This window comes from Taudactylus pleione, unplaced genomic scaffold (genome assembly GCF_031769625.1).
Source record: "Taudactylus pleione unplaced genomic scaffold, aTauple2 ptg000040l, whole genome shotgun sequence".
In the NCBI taxonomy this organism is placed as follows: domain Eukaryota; kingdom Metazoa; phylum Chordata; class Amphibia; order Anura; family Myobatrachidae; genus Taudactylus; species Taudactylus pleione.
Window position 1 is genome coordinate 22,722,701 of NW_028284442.1, and position 17,492 is coordinate 22,740,192.

At 43.2% G+C, this 17,492-nt stretch overlaps 1 protein-coding gene across 1 annotated transcript in view; it reads left to right on the forward strand.

Moving 5' to 3' along the window:
* The first annotated feature begins 3,047 nt into the window (after positions 1–3,047).
* The window catches only part of SH2B2 (SH2B adaptor protein 2), a 163,783-nt gene continuing 149,338 nt past the window's right edge, over positions 3,048–17,492 (forward strand). Inside the window, exon 1 of the mRNA XM_088454703.1 lies at positions 3,048–3,133. The gene's annotated coding sequence lies outside the window, so the exon portion shown is untranslated. The remainder of the gene's footprint in view (positions 3,134–17,492) is intronic.

Sequence of the window (17,492 nt, forward strand, 5' to 3'; positions counted from 1 at the left end):
GGTGGCTACCCCAGCAATTGGATTTTCAGACGTGAGTGTGGACAAATACTGGACTTTATATATATATATATATATATATATATATAGAATACGCCAGGTCCGGCACTCCAAACAACACAGTCAACTGGCCGAGGTGCCCTCACATATATAACATAAGAATCCAGAGGTGCGGCACTCTCGTAAGAAATATTACCACTCATGTGATTATAGAACACATGATTTACAGAACACATGAGTGGTAATATTTCTTACGAGAGTGCCGCACCTCTGGATTCTTATATATATATATATATATATATATATATAGGGAGGGTAGTGCTGTCACGTGGGAGCTGATCTATATCTGGAAACCCCCCTTACAAATCCTGCGTTTTCTCCTGGGTTAGGGTTAGGCTGTGGGGTGGAGGTGGGGGTAGTTAGGGTTAAGCACTAGAGGAAGGGTTAAGGTTACAGGTAATGATTAGGGTTAGGGGAGAAATACCCGAACACCCAGAAGTCACAGTCACATGACCACCGGGATCCTGAAGCCGCTGCAGCCTTTGGGAGCAGGTAAGTCACATTCTAACATTTTGAGATGAATGTTGACATGGTCAATGTTGACATTATGACTGTGACATATCATACCCAACCATGCCTGTGCATTGGTGTTCACGTTCTCCCCCTATGGTTGAGGAATGGTTTAATAAACCAGCTTTTTGTATGGTAATGAAATATACCTCTCTGCTGCAGATAAATGTTTCACATCCACCTGGTTTAGTTGGATTTTAAAGGTTCCCCCAGATAAAATGTGTTCTTTTCTCCTTGCTCTTACCTATCCCGACCTACCTTAATGAGACCTTCCCACCATAACAACAGCTGGGGCTCTCTTTCACATTTCTCCAGTGGAATCTCCCACATCATAGATGTAGCAGTAAGCGTCCACTTTACCGCTGCGGAGCTCATAGATCTGGCTTTCACAATCTCCCTGAAATGCTTTTCATGGAAGAATTGCAGCCGAAAAGTCATACCTTAGACGTGGAAAAAAGGCCAAGCGCCTCAACTATGCATGAAAACATAGGAACTGGGATGCAGAAAAATTGCAGCAGGTGCTCTGGACTGATGAGTCAAACTTTGAAATATTTGGCTGTAACAGAAGGCAGTTTGTCCGCTGAAGGGCTGGAGAGCGGTACAATAATGGGTGTCTGCAGGCAATAGTGAAGCATGGTGGAGGTTCCTTGCACGTTTGTGACTGCATTTCAGCAAACTGAGGTGGGTATTTGGTCAGGATTAATGAGGTCCTCAATGCTGAGAAATACAGGCAGGTACTTATCCATCATGGAATACCATCAGGGAGGTGTCTGATTGGCTCCAAATTTATTCTGAAACAGGACAATGACCACAAACATACAGCCAATGTCATTAAAAACTATCTTCAGCATAAAGAAGAACAAGGAGTCCTGGAAGTAATGATATGGCTCCCACAGAGCCCTGATCTCAACATCATCGAGTTTGTCTGGGATTACGTGAAGAGAAGGATTTGAGCAAGCCTACATCCAGAGAAGATCTGTGGTTAGTTCTCCAAGATGTTTTGAACAATTTCCTTGCCAATTTGGTTCAAAAACTGTGTGCAAGTGTACCTAGAAGAATTGATGCTGTTTTGAAGGCAAAGGGTGGTCACACCAAATATTGATTTGATTTAGATTTCTTTTCTGTTCATTCACTTTGCATTTTGTTAATTGATATAAATAAATTATTAACACTTCTATTTTTGAAAGTATTCGTACTTTGCAGCATTTCTTCCACATCTGCCTAAAACTTTTGCAAAGTACAGGTATTGTATATTTTCAAATTATTTCCAGAAACACTGCTGCTGAGCCAGACAACCCCCTTTTGATAGTATATTAGTAACTTTTGAAGCACTACAAGACCACCATGCCTTGTTTACTGAATTTGGTTACAATGTACAATGTACTTGTGTGTTAAATCAGGGATATGCAAACTGATGCCCTTTGGGGGCCACATTGAGTGGCCCTATAACCTTAAAATTGCCGCATATTACTGTTAATCTCGGTATCAAGTGAAATTAATAAATGTGATCAATGAAAGCGGTAACCCTCTGTAATAACATATCACTTGGCCTTTAAAACAAGCATTATAACTTATTTCAAACAGATCTGAAAACAAATGAAGGAGGAAACTGAGGGCTAAAAGTGAGGGCTTGGAGAGCCACATGCGGCCCCAGGATCACCTGTGGCCCATCACTGTGCCAGTGGCGTATCTATAAAGGGTATATGGTGTGCGGTGCCAGTGTCTACTCACAACTGCGTCGTGGAGAGTGGAAGGGGCCTGCATAGATGCTGCACACAGTCCACCTCCTCATAATCTGCCCCAGCAGTGTTACTGTGTTATATACTAGATGCGGAACAGATGGTAAGAATTGTATTTACTATGCAAAAAAGAAAAGATTACTTTGGTTATCATTAAACCCTGGGAAACTGGATGAGAGTTGGAAGCTGTGCATGTTGGGAGATACGGTTTATACATTAAGGGGTCAATCCAATTAGCTGCAAGGGGTGTGATTCAGGTGCAAGTTGCCGTTGCAACGGCGTTCAAACACCGCCAACGGCAGCGCATCTCGCACCCCTCCCGAATTTGCACAAATTTGCGCAGTTTTGTGCGAATTCAGGCCTTCGCCAGACAGCCGTAAAGTGACGCTGTTGCCGCGTTGACATCGTGGTTAATTGGATTGACCCCTAAGACTAGAGACATCGCTTTTAAGAGATTGCTTTTAATGATACACTTAAAGAAAAAGAAATCCACTTCTGAGTCATAGATCCTACTAAAGCAATAATTATTTGACCTCATTCGGAGCAGACCACTCTCAAGCACTCATATAAACCAGTCTCCCAGATTACAGGATGATGCGGCTGGTGATAGATAGCAGTGTGTCTCACAACGTGCTGGCCCTTTAAGAGCTGAGCAATGATCTGGCACCTCCTCCAGCTCCGGGGGTGTGGAAAACAAGAAAAGGGATTTGTGTGATCTTGTTATTTCTCGATACAGTGTGACATGGAATAGTGGACCATGCTGATTTCAAAGCATGGGATTTAAATCCCCCTGCGCATCCTGCACCAGCAATGATCACCATCACAGAGTAAGTGCTATATTTATATGAGGCTGGGCAGTAATAATCTGAAACCCAGACTGTGCGCTCACAGTCCAAACTGTATGGGATGAAAAGGATTGCTAGGGACAGATATTCTTGCAAAAGGGAGGGATACATGGGCAAGTGCACATTTTGTAGCTGTCTCCTGTGCTAATTTTATTATTAATGATTTATTTTATATATATATATATATATATATATATATATACATATATATATATATATATATATATATATATATATATATATATATGACATTAGTGCATGCCTGTCTGCAATGATCTGGGTCTTACATGTAATCCTGTTTAACAGACACTACCAGCTCATGTTTCATGGCAAGGCTTATGAGGGCTCTGCCTTGTTCTCTCTAATACTGCCTGCATGAGATGCCCCTGTGTCTTGGGGCTGTCCTGGATCAGCTGCCCCCTTCTCTACTCCCCCTGAATTATTGATAGAGGGCTGTGGAGTGGAGCAGATGATGGTCCTCCCAGTCCCAGGCAGATGTTGTTGTGAGTGTGCCCTTCTCCTGGGCTCTGGGGGGGAGGGCATGCACTGGTGGTGCTGTACAGTATAATGGAGACATGGAGAGAGAGGTAAATGTTGTATGACAGACGCACATTCATGGAATAACAGAGAAAGAGATATGTGTAAACAAGGCTGTGGGGAATCTGGGATTCTCTTCGTCTCCTGCATTATTACAGGCTCAGACTGTGACATGTGGGGCGTAACATTATCATTAACTCAATGATAAAAAAATATATATAATAATAATAATAATGTTATGAATTTACATGGTCAATGTGTCTCTGACAGAGGAACTCCTGTTACTTATAGACTGCAGAATAAATTTAGACTGCAGAATAAATTAATTTCAAACGGGATTTGTATAAACCTGATTGGTTCCCTCCATTTATTTATTACCAGTTATTATATAGCGCACACATATTCTGCAGCGCTTTGCAGAGAACATTTGGCCATTCACATCAGCCCCTGCCCCAGTGGAGCTTACAATCTATATTCCCTACCACATACACACACATACACATAGGGTTATTTTATTTGTGGGAGCCAATTAGCCTACCAGTATATTTTTGGAGTGTGGGTGGAAACTGGAGTACCCGGAGGAAACCCACACAAGCACAAGGAGAATATACAAACTCCACACAGGGTGGTGGGTATCGAACCCATGACCTTAGTGCTGTCAGGCAGTAATGCTAACCATTACACCATCTGTGGCATCTCCATGTACTTATTTATTAACATTTACTTAAATAGCGGCAACATATTCCATTGCGCTTGATGTACTTAGCCGTTTATAAGAGTCATGTTTAGATTGTGGGGTAGATGTACTAAGCCGTGGAGAGAGATGAAGTACCAACCAATCAGCTCCTAACTATCATTTTTCAAACACAGCTTATAAAATGACAGGAGCTGATTGGTTGGTACTTTATCTCTTTCCACTTTATCTTTATCCACGACTTAGTACATCTACCCCTCTGTCTGTTTTACGCCACCACATACAACTTAATTAAAGTTTACACTTATTTGATCATGGAAATTTACGCTTATAATAATTATGTCTTGTAAGGGGGAATCTGTGCACTGTGTCAGTCACTGTAGAGGGAATGGCAGCGTGTTAAGCGCTACATTAACACCTATTATATAACCTAGCTACAAAGTGCTGCACTTGTTTTTGTTTAGCAGTAGTGGGGCCATCTGGATATTGCAAAATAAACACATGCTATCAGCTATAATGGATGAGAGACGGGCTTGTTATTACTTTGTAGTGACACACAACCTAATTGTTACCCCAATTTAAAGATTTTTTTTACCGCAAGGTAGAAGGGACTGTAGCTTATATGTGAGCGATCACTGACAGGAGTCTTCATTCAACTTGGTGTTTAGTTTGAAAACATCTCCGATTAAATTGCATTATCGGATGTAGTATTTCCTCCTAACTATGTTGGCCCAGTTGAGTGGTCATTTAAAGGTTTAATGTATTTATGATAATGACTGGAAGGAAAACTACAGCTAGACTCCACTCACAGCATTGTCATACAGCAGATGGGTCTCAGTGCTTGTATGTGCTCCACACAGCTGCTGTACTGTATATCATAAACGCTTATCACCACTCTGGTATTGACTGCGGTAATGGAAAACTGCTTGGAGAACATGGTACCTAGCACTGTGGTCTAGTGTTTTTTATTTTATATATTTTTTTATTGTTTGAAAGGTCGCAGCACAGTTGTAATATTGTAGCTAGAAGCTCGTACAACCATTTTCACAGATTTACAGGTAGTAAATTTATTTACTGATGCACAGAAAATTTAAAATCTCACTTTGGTAGAACATTAGACTTTACAGGAATTGATTTGAATGATATATATAAGAAGTTTAGGATGCTCCATACAAAGAAAAATTGCTGCCACCTATTCACATCAAAATGATCATCCCAAAGATCAAAGAAAAAACAAGTGAAAAAATAGATATGATGTGAGTCAGGGCGCTAAAATTCTAGTCACCTTGGAGTGAATGTATGTATCAGATATATACTTATACTTATCTTTTCAATATAGACAAGGATTATGTATACTGTTTGGCACGTCCTCAATGTGGGTTGGATTCACCAAGGGTTTATGCAAACCGATAAATAAATGAAGATAATGTAAAAACTGAAGAAAAACATAGAATCAAATAGTCTCTTTGTCAACTAAATTTATGCATCTATGCGAGATAAATTCAAGCGTACCCCAACTCACTGAGTAAAGGGAGGTGATTTTCCCATAAAGGTATCTTTCAGTAGGACAAGAATTAAAGCTCCCACAGATTAGTAGTATATCTGACTTGTGAAGTATAGTTGATATTTAGTGTATTTCGCAGAGGTGGCATACCTCACTTACACTAATATACAGGTAACGAAGCTTGTAAAGTTATCTTTATAGGTCGTTCATAATAATGCGTACCGATACTCACGAGTTACCATAGTGGTAGAAAGCATGTAGCGGTATCTTTAAAAATGATGTTTTCCAGAATATAAACTCTTTATCGATGCCTTGATAAAGAGTTTATTAACTCGAAACGCGTTACGTGAAAGCTGCCGCTTCATAAATATGTCCCTTTCAGTGCAATCCCCACTGATAGCTGTTGGAATTGTACCATTTTGCTGCCATATTCTGTGTGTTGCAAGTGCTGGGGGGGTGAAGCCACTGGGTACAATCAAGTAATATCTAGAAAATATCCCCAGGTTGACAATTATTTGAAGCTAAGTTAAGATACCTATTCACAAGACAATTAAAATTAGCGATTGAACAATAATGATATCGATATCGTTCAATAATCGTTTGAAAAACGTTTGCAGATTGTTTCAAAAATTGGTCTTTTAGACATCTACCATCGTGCAAACATGCTGGTCTATCTGACGATATCGTTCAGTGTTGGCACATCACAGACTGACAAACGACTGCACTATTACATTGTCGTAATCATGCAGTCTTTTGTTTGTCTTCTAGTGGATAGGCACCTTTAGTGGCTCCACTGCTCAAAAGCCTGCACAGACAATGGCAGAGCCTGCACAGACAATGGCAGAGCCTGTGGTGGGCACAGCCAACATTGTGAGGTAAGAGTTGGGGGAAGATTCAATTACACATGAACTGTTGACGGCAGCGCATTTATCTGCCATTTACGGTAGGCTGAATCTGCTTGCACCTCCATAGACTGTGAGCAGCATCAGCCTTCTGTGAGTTAAGGTGTGTAGTGAGCTTAATTGAAACTGCCCCATGTTGGAGTCCCAGAGTAAGAAACCTCACCAGATTAATACAAGAGGGAAAGGGGACTTCTACATGGGTGAAAGTTTAGCTTGATTAGAGTTCTTCTTTAAATGATAAATTTGCAGTTACAAAATAAATATTTTTATTATCTATCTTGTTGTCTACATACTAATGTTGTACTGGGTGGTGCGATCGCGGTGTCAAAGGGGTCACTGCACTCCCAGGCCCCTACAGAGGCCCAAGTACTCTGTACCTGCTCCCCCCTCCATCTCGGCATCCCTGCTGACAAGTAACCTAACTTCCTGCTAATGGTTCTTAAATGCAAAGGAATCTGGATGTTCCGTTTATTCTGTCTTCTCCTTCTTCCTGTTCTGTAACATCCTACCTGAGTCCTCAAAATCTGTCACCTGTCCTAGATCATTCAACAATTCTGCCATTCGGCTCTGTAAACATGTTTGTAATTGTTATGCTTAGTGCTTTTATCTGTATTTAGGTCAATAGGTATATGATGTTTCCAGGACATGCTTGACAGCAAGAGATGACTCATTGATTTTTTCCTAGTAAAATACCTTATGAATAAAGTAAATACATTTGCTTCAATGACAGTAATGCGTCCTGTTATAGAAGACTTCCAGACGGAGTGAGTTATGTCAGTAATGGCACGGGCATATTGCTAAACTGCAGGTGTACCTGGCAAGCATAAATGCCTCCTCACCTTTCATTAAACACACCCAAGACAGAGAATCCAATTACAACGGGCACTGTATTATATGTCGACATTCATCAGGTCACTATGAGAATTACGACATGGTCATAGTGTTGACATTGATCACGTACCCACTAATAAAATGTTGACACGTTAGAATGTTGACATATAGTCCCTGGTGACATGCTCCTGACAGCTGCAGCTCCCTGATCCCGGGACCGTCACTTCCGGATCAGAACTGTGATCCTCCAGCATTACGGTAAGTACTTTTCCCCTATCCCTAAACTTAGCTCCTACCCCTCCCTTTAATACCTATCCCTACCTCTCCTAAACGCAGGCTAAGGCTGGGTACACACCTAAAGATTTTCTGTCCAACCATCAAACTAGTTGATTGGTTGGAATGAAAATCTGGTAAGCTATGAAAGCAAATGACAATCAGCAATTTGCTCCCAAACGCCGGAAAATGGACAAAAACTGATGTCTGAACAAATTGTTTAGTTCAAACATTTAACAAACTTGTCTGAACATCCATTTTCATCTGTTTTCTGGCATTTAGGAGCAAATTGCTGATCATCATTTACTCCCATACGTTACCAGATTTTCATTCCAACCAATCAACTAACCAATCAACTAGTTGGACGGTTCGACTAAGGAATCTGTATTTGAACCTCTATATACCCCTGCCTATACCTTCTAATATCCTACCTATAAACCTCTAAGGATGACGCTATTTTGCGTACGCAGTCATACAGTAAATAAAGACTTCAGACCTAGAATCTGTGGTTCCAAAGCACAAAGTATTATTCAAGTAAAAGTACAGCAGTTGCACGCTATGATCCTCATATAATCTAAGTGCAAAGAGATTATACAGACCCAAGTACAATTATACATACGCAGCGCTCTCTGGTCCAGATGTTAGGCATCAGCAAGAAACCCCTCATCCGTCAGCATTCAGCAAGAAGACTAAGACCCAGTGTTGGAGCACACATATTTATACCCCCCAGAAATAGACAACACAATAGAGAAGTTTGTTGCTGATGCCATTGGTCCTCAATGCATCTGTTACAGAGCATTTAACAGGCTGATTCAAATAGACACAACCCAGCCTCCAACAACTGAGGGTCTCTGGTTTCCCGCCCCATGCAACATCCTAACAGTTGTTCATATAATATACATTTTGTTGCTTGAAGTCTCTGCGGTCCATAAGTTGAGAATGCATGATGCGATCTCCACACCGATAATACCGGAATTCTGTTGAAAGAGTACGCATCAGTACAAAACCAAACACGGCTTACTTAGCATGTATAAAACCTTATTTACCAAATAATCTTTATTTCACAGCATTTATACTAAATGAACGAACTTAAATCTTATCCCTTAAAGCTTATGGAACCTTGTATGTGGATATGTAATGTGTGAGTATGCTGGGTTTGATATAAAGACGCTAGTTAACTTTTAGCAGATGCTAATGAACAGCGTTTTCATATAGGATCTTATGCATTCGCTAATATGCGATTAGTTACCAGCGCAATTGTGCATATTAATGTGTGTATGAGAAATGGTGCACTTAAACTAAGTGAACACCTAGCAGTGTGGAATGCTGAGCCTTATAGTTCCACACGCCCCCCTTCTCTCAGCAGCCCCCACCCTTCCCAGGCTCAAAAGTAAAGTTCTTTGTTCTCCCAGGCTCTTGTGTAAATGCAAATTAGCACAGCTACAAGACCCAAAACCTAAGATAGCACTCTTGGCTTTGAAGGTATTTTAATGCAGGAAGCCTGCTAATGTAAGGTGTGTATTCGAGCAGGGCCACCTGGAGTGAGAGCAGACGTTATATCCAGGAAGCTTGTCTACACAGGCTAGTTGTCACGTGGCCATTTGCTCTGTTTAGCTAATGCAATATATCCTTTAGGGGAATTATAATAATATACACTTTATCCAGAGCACCCAAACTACGTAAAGTCATGAAATGGGCTTTTAGTGAATCGCCGTAACTTATGGCGATGGTCACAGATGCAATAGTAATATCGCCACATGTACTAAAGAGTGAGTTTATCTAAAATGGAGCTTAGGCGGCCATTCGCAAAATGGCGTCTTGCGGCCAGTCGCAAGATGGTGTCGCTGCGATTCAATTTTAAACTGATCTTGTCTCAGCCAATAATCCAGCTTCGACAGGACAGAAAATCTTTAGGTGTGTACCCAGCTTTACACTAACCCTCCTGCCTGCAGCCGTCCACATTCTGACACTGTCAACAGGTTGTCTTTCGCCGTTGTAACAATGTCGACATAATGATTACATCCCAATTATAACATGTTTAAAAAATAGGAACGTTGTTCATTTAAAAGGTAAAAACATGTCAAATGATAGCTGTAAAACATGATACATAATAGCTGTTGAAGTCATTGTGGATGTACATTACAAACTTAACTTTGTAATGTACAAAATACTGTCATATATGTTTGCTTCCAGGCATGGAACCACAATAATTTAGTATAAGAGCAAAACATTTCTGAAAATAAGCAAACATACTGCAGCATTCTTTGATTGTAGTTGCATAGAATTTGAACAGACTTTGACAGGTATAATAAAATGACTTATTTAACCTGTGTTTACCATATAATGGTTGTTTACATGAATATTTGTTATTTCAGCCGTTACTAGAACTGTGAATTATTTTACATTACATAGGGGAATTGGTATAATGGTTTAAGTAATTGACTGTATTTATAAAATGGAGTTGTGTTCCAAACATCCGTTCTTTTGACTGTCAGTAAAACAGCCTGCTTTATCCAGTGTTGTATAATTAGTGTTGAGCACATATGTTTTGTGATTTTCATTTGTCAGTCTCTCGGGGTCAACAACAGACTGGAGATTAAAAACATGAGTATCTCTGGCTAGTTTATACTAAACATATATACAATTTGTTTTTAACTAGGATATAAGTAAGAAAATAGTAAAAAAATTTCTTTATATTTTCACAGTTTAAGCATTAACTGAGAAAGGGCAAAATATGTTGCTATATTGGATATTTTCCGTCTAATGCATTAGTAGATAACAAAACATGAATTGTATCTGGCTGGATAGGGAAGATATCGATTCATGTTTTCATTTAGCCATCAGTAGAAGCATCGGAAACTAGCCTTAGATACTTTGGAGCAGAATTTGTTCATCATAGGAATATCATTAAAAGATTAACAGCCTATTGAGCGTTGTTCCCTGTAAATCAGTGGTAGGCAATCTGATACACTTAGGAGGCACAAGTGTAGCTATCCTTCAAAAGTAAAAAACTACAACAATATATTTAATAAAACAAATAGACACCAATCTGTAATAACATCAACAGGCATATTTTTGCAAGACAAGCAATTATTGCAAGCTGTGACATAGACATCTGACAATTCATTTGGATGGAGTGTAAAGCTGAATAAAGGACCAATGTGGTGGCATAAAGAAGGAAAGAGCAAGGGGGGCTCAGGTAAACGTTGGAGGGCTGCAAGTGGCTCTAGATCTGCCTATTGCCCATCATTGCTTTAAACTGTTCATTCGGAAAGTAATGGAATAAAATAATCCATTACACATGCTTGTGCTTTCCATACCTCTATTATACGATCCGCCCCTGATCCAGCTAAAGCGGATCGCCCCGATAGTTGTAGCGTGTGTGCGGGTGACCGAGTGTTAAATATTGCTCGGTCGGGCATGCCGGATTGTCCAGCATGCCTGTCTGATGCGATATTTATGGGAGGAACAGGGAAATGTCTCCTCCCCCCGGGGGGCGGAGCAGAGAAGTCGGGCTAATACAGTGTGAGAAATCTCAGTGTATGCCGCGGACATCTGCGGCTGGCAGGCTGCCAGATAAAATGTCTGTTGGTCTGACAGGCATTTTATCTGGACGCGTATGCCAATCTGCGCAAGTGCGCTCTCATTCAAATAAACCACCAAACAGTTCCAAACAGTCCAAGGTAAATCAGGGCATGTGTATGATCGCAAAGAGCCTACTCCTGTGGGACCCTAAATTTTGTGACTAATGGCGGTTGTAATATACAGCTTACACTGGTGACAATTATATGCACCTGAAACACCTCTGGTAGTATTGCCATCATGTCTATTAGAAAATACGGGACAAACTAGGCCATTCCTTTAATCCACCCAAATCATTCACTGTTTATTGCAGCCAACCATGCTCCTACATGGCAGGCCACACATTATGTGAGAGACCATCATACCCTTTCATGGCAGGCCACACATTATGTGAGAGACCATGCCCTTTCATGGCAGGCAACACATTATGTGAGAGACCATGCCCTTTCATGGCAGACCACACATTGGGTCTCATTCAGACCCGGTCGTTAGATGCAAGCGGTCTCTCTGATTGAGGGCGGCCGCTTGCATCTTGAAGTGCGGCCTCCTGGTCGTTAGCTAAGCTGTGGGTTACCACCCACAGCTTAGCGACCGACCAGGGTGATGGTCGCGATGGTCAGGACCATCGCGACCATCAGGGCTTGCGACGAGACCCTAAGGTTGGGTCTCGGCACTCGCAAGCCCCAGGGAGCTTCCTGCTCTGATGGATGTCAGTGCGGCCGCCCACAAAACGGTAGGCATTCCTTAAGGAACACCTCCGTTTTTGAAACCTCCCCAGTCCGCCTTCCAAACGGGGCGAGCTGTCCATCAACATCGACAGCTCGCCCCCTTTGGTGCGAGACCCGGAGCGACGGAGCGGTCGTCGCTAGCCGGGTCTTGCGCATGCGCAAGCCGGAGCCGGCTCCGACTTGCGCATGCCCAGTGGGCAAACATCGACCGGTTGAGAGCACTCAGCGCTTGCGACCGGGTCTGAATGAGGCCCATTATGTGAGAGACCATGCTTCTACGTGACAGGCCACACATTATGTGATAGACCATGCTCCTACTTGGCAGGCCACACATTATGTGAGAGACTATGCTCCTACATGGCAGGCCACACATTAAGTGATAGACTATGCTCCTACATGACAGGCCACACATTATGTGAGAGACCATGCTCCTACATGGCAGGCCACACATTATGTGATAGACTATGCTCCTACATGACAGGCCACACATTATGTGATAGACCATGCTCCTACATGACAGGCCACACATTATGTGATAGACTATGCTCCTACGTGACAGGCCACACATTATGTGATAGACCATGCTCCTACGTGACAGGCCACACATTATGTGATAGACCATGCTCCTACGTAACAGGCCACACATTATGTGATAGACTATGCTCCTACATGACAGGTCACACATAATGTGAGAGACCATGCCCCTACATGATAGGCCACACATTATGTGAGAGACTATGCTCCTACTTGGCAGGCCACACATTATGTGATAGACCATGCTCCTACATGGCAGGCCACACATTATGTGATAGACCATGCTCCTACATGACAGGCCACACATTATGTGATAGACCATGCTCCTACATGGCAGGCCACACATTATGTGATAGACCATGCTCCTACATTGCAGGCCACACATTATGAGATAGACCATGCTCCTACATGACAGGCCACAAATTATGTGATAGATTATGGGCCTCATTCAGAGGCGGTCGGAGGATGCAAGCGGTGGCTCAGAAACTGGGCGGCCACTTGCATCCTGACCGCCCGCCTCTGTTGCGGTCGTTAGGCTGTGGGTTAACACCCACAGCTCTAACGACCGCTCCGGTGATGGTCGCGATGGTCAGAGACCATCGCAACCATCAGGGCTTACGACGAGACCCTAGGGTAGGGTCTCCCTTGTCGTAAGCCCCGGAGAGCTTCTGGCTCTGTCAGAGCCGGAAGCTCTCCACTGACATCACTAGAGATGTCAGTGGGGCCGCCACCAAACGGTAGACGTTCCCATGGGAACGCCCCCGTTTGGGCTGCCACCCCCCCGGCCTGCCTTCCAAACGGGGCGAGCTGTCAATCAACATCGACAGCTCGCCCCCTTTGGATCGAGACCCGCCGTCGTGCGCATGCTCTGTGGGGGGCCATCGACCCGGTCCGAGCGCATCGGCGCTAACGACCGGGTCTGAATGACCCCCTATGCTCCTACATGACAGGCCACACATTATGTGATAGACCATGCTCCTACATGGCAGGCCACACATTATGTGAGAGACCATGCCCCTACATGGCAGGCCACACATTATGTGATAGACCATGCTCCTACATGGCAGGCCACACATTATGTGAGAGACCATGCCCCTACATGACAGGCCACACATTTTGTGAGAGACCATGCCCCTACATGGCAGGCCACATATTATGTGATAGACTATGCTCCTACATGACAGGCCACACATTATGTGATAGACCATGCTCCTACATGGCAGGCTACACATTATGTGATAGACCATGCTCCTACATGACAGGTCACACATTATGTGATAGAACATGCTCCTACATGGCAGCCCACACTTTGTGATAGACTATGCTCCTACATGACAGGCCACACATTATGTTAGAGACCATGCCCCTACATGACAGGCCACACATTATGTGAGAGAATATGCTCCTACATGGCAGGCCACACATTATGTGATAGACCATGCCCCTACATGACAGGTTACACATTATGTGATAGACTATGCTCCTACATGGCAGCCCACACTTTATGTGATAGACTATGCTCCTACATGCAGGGTTGCCGACACTGAGGTCCCTCCTTCCGGGAGGGAGCTGTCCGGCAACCACACGGGGGAGTATCGCTGCAAAAAAGGGGCGTGTTGCGGGGGAAAGTGGGCATGGTTCAGAGGATGACACTTCTTTGGGGGCGGGGCATGGGGCGTGACAGCACGATCGCGTCATCGTGGCTCCGCCCCCTCTTCACAATACCGAGATTAATGGCATTGTGTGCAGGGGGCGGGGCTACGATGACGCGATTCAGCACGAATCGCGTCATCGGCCCCCCACTGCCGGGGTTAATGCAGGTGAGTCGCTGGGGCCGGGAGACTTGCCTGCCTTTCTGGGGGGCCGGGAGCAGCACCCAATTTTCGGGAGGCTCCCGGCCGAATCGAGAGGGTAGGTAAGTATGCTACATGACGTGTCACACTTTATGTGATAGACTATGCTCCTACATGGCAGGCCACACTTTATGTGATAGACTATGCCCCTACATGACAGGTCACACTTTATGTGATAGACTATGCTCCTACATGGCCGGCCACACATTTTGGCTGCTGACTTGAGACAGTTTCATGCTAAATATAGCTAAGGGGGATATTTAATAAAAATAAAAATCTCCATACTTAAATAACGCTTGCTATCGCATTTCAGTTATCTCAATATTTATATAAATTTGGTTGCCAGGACAGCTGATGCAATAACAGGCAGCCTGGTGAGTTATAAATGGGCCTATCCACTAGCAGACATGAAAACGACTGCATGATTACGACATTGTAATCGTGCAGTCGTTTGTCAGTCTGTGATGAGCCTGCACTGAACGAGCAGTCGTTCAGTATAGGCTCATCCATAATCTGCAAACATGCTCAACCTGACATTATCGCCAGGGTGACCAGCATGTTTGCACGATGATAGATGTCTAAACGACCAGCGGGCACGCGCATCGCTGGTCGTTTTAGACATTTTTGCAAACGATTTTTGAACAATTACGATATCGTTATCGTTCAGTCGTTCATTTGAATCGTCTAGTTGATAGGGGCCTTAACTCACTAGAGTAGCGATGACTAGAGGTGACAGGAGCTTCTGTCAGACGGCGTCAGGGATTCCAGAGCTGGCTTTGTGCCTGGCTCAGTGGCGGCAGCGGGAGGGCTGAGCAACGGAAGCCCTGGGCGTGACCCGGGAGGGGGAAGAGTGAAGAGCAGACGCCGCTGGCTGCTGGTGAGACGGGGGAGGAAGTGGATCTGATGGCTGGCGGCTGCTGCTATGTGTGGTCCGGGGGGTCCTTCTGCTATGCCTTGTGTGTGTAGCGGCGGTGGGTAGGGGAGCCGACAATTACATGTGTGTATGTATATATATATAGATCCAAGCCTGCCGGCACTCAGCCACACTGTACTGTAATGTCCACAGCTGATCCCGGTGCCATATCACATGTACACATGTATTCGTCCAAACAGAAGATCGGCACTCACAGGATACCATCCAACGAAGTTTATTGTAACCACATAACAAGGTCGGTCTACGTAACGTTTCAGGGCCTCAGCCCCTTCGTCAGGACCTATGTACACCAAAAGACACACCTATGTGTATATATATATATATATATATATATATATATATGTATGGAAATAGTAGTTCTTGGATCGCGCACAGTGTATTATCCTGATTGTAACATTGAAGTGCTGGTATCATACATATGAATAGTTAATCGACCACTTAAATCCTTCAAATAAGAGGAGGCAGCAGTCCCTTCCGTAGGTCTGTATAGCAGTCAGACGAAATAGTGATCTGGAAAATGGGGTGGAGAGGACAAGCGCCAAATAGTGTGATAAATTAATGAATAATGGTGCCCGTGCTCAAATAATAATGTGCGTACCAAAAGATAATTCTTTAAAGCTTATCTGTAAATCTTGTTGGTGGATGACATAGAGCTGGACCCGGATTACTGGTGCCAAATAGGACCTTGATAAGAAGAGGCTCTTTGCAGAGCCAAGTGGAGAAGAAAAATAATATAGTGTAGTATTTTCAGAATAGTGAGTCTCGTGATAAATGGTTATGCGTACCCAATAATTTCTTGTGTAAATGCATGTAGTGATAACCTTGGTAGCTTTATCCAAGTTTCTTCTTTATTTTTCAGCCCCAGAAAGTACCCACATAATGTGGTGATGGTCTTCAAATGAAATAAAAAACCATCATCAGCACTGGTGTACTTAAACAGGGGGACTTTATTACATAAATGAGGTAATAAACAAAGTATAGGACAAGTTAACACAAAATTAAAAAAAAGGGGAAATAGCTTATCTGTGAGGTGATGTCAAGTCTGTCTGAGAGGCTGGCAATGCCCAACGCGTTTCGTCCTTTGGACTTCCTCAGGGGTAATGGTATAGGTGTAAATGTACAGCCTTATATACCCTATGGTGGAGGTAATCAATAGGTTTAAAATTGGCGCTAAACGCGCGGCCATCTTGGTGACATCATCCGTGATCTCAGTGGTATCCCAAGATGCCGCGCGTGTTACACCGCGCATGCGCGACTCGCGGCAAATACATTGCGGCTTGTAATAACAAGTTCCGCCTTGTGTGCCGTGTGGGTGAAGTGGAAACACCTGGCGGCGGGTAAACAAAGGGACTTAGTCATTAAGATGTGATACAGTGCTCCTAGAGACTCATGTAGGCGGCGGCCATTTTGTTGGTTATCCATAAACAGTTAGATACCTGGCGGCCATTTTGTTGGTTAGTAACAGGCTTCACTGATGACATAATTTAAACGGTAGCCATTTTGTTGGTTTGAACAGATACATAGTACTTTAACGTTTCGATGGATCTATATAGATATATACATACATGTATATATATATATATATATATATATATTTCTCACCATCATCTGGAGATGGTGATAAGTTTGTTTAAAAAAAAAGAGATAAATATCTCTTCTCCAGTTTATATAAATAGCTCCAGGAGAAAATCCCCATTAGATTCTATGGGGGAGGGAGTATGTTTAGGAAACAGTGAAAAGGATGTGACATCAGTGATTTCTCTATACTTTTCACTGCACTTAAATATGGAGAAAACATAAATATCACATTATGCTGGAAGAATTAGATAATTATGTTTATTAAATATGCCCCCAGTCTCCGTTTGGGCCCCCTCCTCTCTGTTAATGGCTCGCCTCACAGCACTAACCCTCTAGATTCTGGCTGCCTGACAGAATCTACTGCGCTTGCGCGGGTCTTCGGGAAAATGGC